The 2,717-nt window shown below is 44.7% G+C and overlaps 1 non-coding gene across 1 annotated transcript; it reads right to left on the reverse strand.

Moving 5' to 3' along the window:
* Positions 1–539: 539 nt before the first annotated feature.
* On the reverse strand, positions 540–613 carry trnat-agu (transfer RNA threonine (anticodon AGU)). The gene has a single exon. It is a non-coding gene; the product is annotated as a tRNA-Thr (tRNA).
* Between the last annotated feature and the right edge of the window lie 2,104 nt (positions 614–2,717).

Consider the following 2,717-nt stretch of genomic DNA (forward strand, 5'->3'; position numbering starts at 1 on the left):
ACTCTCATCAACACTGAACATTTTTACTGAGACCCTTCAAATACTGTTTATACTGCCGCAAAGATCAAAGTTCACACTGTTGTATTAAATACAACAAAGTTTAATATCTTCTCACCGTTTCTCGGTCACCACATGAGACATAGGTTTTCTTATTTGGTTCCTTTGATTTTTCTTGTTCCTGACTGACAAATATTCCAAACCTCAGATAAACCATCCCACTTGCGTCATGTCCCAGTCTCGGTTAAAAGCAACACATAATGACACAAACACTCTGAAACACTTTCCTTCAGTGAGATTAATATCAAGCTGTTTTCCAGGTTGAATGTAACTGTGAACAAATTTACGTCAAAGAAGTTACCTTTGATGTATCAGCACTGAGGTTCTGTCCAAGGAGGAACAGCCATTCCAAACTCAGATCCTTCACAAAGGCTGTTTTTTTGTGTGATTGAAATTCATCATGTATTTTGAATTAAGGTTCACAAGACACAGATGTCAATGTTGATGAAGAAACTTTTCAAGTATGTTGCTACTGTGAAATAAGGCTCTGCCGGGAGTTGAACCCAGGATCTTTTATTTACTAGGCAAGTGCTTTAACCAACTAAGCTACAGAGCCAGATCACGAATGTGCGTGTAATTGAAATCAGAGGAAGGCCTTGTAGATGGTGGGCAGGCTTTGGCGAGTCAAGAGCTGAGTTCGTCACGGCAGTGTTCCCAGCCTCTGACTCGCTCTTGTAGTTGTAGCTGTAGTTGTAATTGTAATAGGCAACCGTCCGTCTCGGAAGACGATGGGCTACACCCGGGGTGTACGTCACTTCTGTATTAAACATCGTTTGTTGTGGCTGCAGAGGATGACTCGTGAGTGACGATACCTTCCGCAGCTGGTACAGATGAATATCACTGGCCCGAGGTCGACTGATAATTTTTCCTTCCTCTGAGCTCTCTTTCCCACCATCTGGTCATTTCTCTTGTCCTCTGCTTTTCCCATGGTCTTCCTGAATGCCTTTCTCCAGGAATTCCAGTCAGCAGGAAGGACTTCCCATGCATTGACTCCAATCCCAGTCAGCTTGAGATCTCGCTTTGCAGATGTCCTTGTATCACAGACGTGGGTGACCTGTTGGTCTCGTGCTGATAGCAAGCTCACCATCGAGTGTGTCTTTGGCAATGCGACCGTCATCCATTCAGCACACATGACCCAGTCAACAGAGTCACAGCTGACTCAAGAGGGCAAACATGCTGCAGATCCCTGCACGCTGGTGTACTTCTGCATTCGGCACTCTGTCCTGCCAGGAGATGCCCAATATCCATCTGAGACAGCGGAGGTGGAAGCTGTTCAGCTGCTTTTCTTGGCTTGTATAAGTTGTTGATGCTTCTCTACTATAAAGGAGGGTGCTGAGAACACAAGCCTGGTACATGTGGAGCTTTGTATTTTCGATCAGTTTGCTGTCGGTTCACACTCGTCTTCTCAACTTTGACATGACAGCTGCAGCATTGACAATCCTGGTGCTGATTTCAGTATCAAGGTGATTGCTGGTGATTGTTGATCGAAGGTCTGTGAAGCTGTTGATAGCCTCCAAAGTGAGGCTGTCGATGTTGATGGAAGGTGGAGTCTCTACGTCCTGGCCCATAACTTTGATCTTCCTGATGCTGATCGTCAGTCCAAACTCCTTGCAGGCCAGGGAGAACCGATATACAAGCTGCTGTTAATGAACTTCATTATGGGATGTCAGCACAGCGTCATCAGCAAACAGCAACTCACAGACAAAGAACTGACTCATTTTGGTCTTGGTGCGCAGTCTTGCCAAGATGAACAGCTTGTCATCAGCTCTGGTATGCAGGTGGACACCCCCATCTGAGTCACTGAAAGTTTAAAATAGCAGCATGGAGAAGAATATGCCAATTGTAAAGGATGTGAGCTGTGAGGAGGTTACAAGGAGGTTTCCAGGGGACTTGGACAGGATAAGTGAATGAAATGACAGATGGAATATAATGTGAATAAGTGTGAAGTTATTCACTTTGGTAGAATAAACAGAAAGACAGAATATTTCTTAAATGGTGAGAGGTTAGGAAGTGTTGATGTCCAAAGGGACCTGTGTGTCCTTGTTCATGAGACACTAAAAGCTCGCATGCAGGTGCAGCAATCAATTAGGAAGGCAAATGGTATGTTGGCCTTAACATGAGGGGTCATGAGTGCAGGAATAAAGATGTCTTGCTGAAATTGTATAGAGCCTTGGTGAGATCGTGCTGGAGTATTGTGTACAGTTTTGGTTTCCTTATCTCAGGAAGAATATACTTGCCACAGAGGGAGTGCAACGGAGGGTCACCAGACTAATCCCTGGGATGGTGGGATTGTCTTCTGAGGAAACTGGGCTTGTATTCCTTAAAGTTTCATTTAAAAGGCCATTTAAAACTGAGATCGGGTGGAATTTCTTCACTCAGAGGGTGGTGAATCTTTGGAATTCTCTACCTCAGGGGTTTGTGAAAGTTCAATCATTGAGCATGTTCAGGACAGAAATTGATAGAAATCTTGATACTCATGACATCAAGGGATATGGGGAGAGCGCGGGAAAGTGGTGTTGAGGTAGATGATCATCAAGGATGTAATTGAATGACAGATCAGGCTCGACAGGTTAAACTGCCTCCTCCTACGTTCCGAAGAGAGTTTGCACCAGGACACAGCCCTGTTTTACCCCACTGCTGATCGTGAAAGTGTCTGATGT

Source organism: Heterodontus francisci, unplaced genomic scaffold, assembly GCF_036365525.1.
Source record: "Heterodontus francisci isolate sHetFra1 unplaced genomic scaffold, sHetFra1.hap1 HAP1_SCAFFOLD_61, whole genome shotgun sequence".
In the NCBI taxonomy this organism is placed as follows: domain Eukaryota; kingdom Metazoa; phylum Chordata; class Chondrichthyes; order Heterodontiformes; family Heterodontidae; genus Heterodontus; species Heterodontus francisci.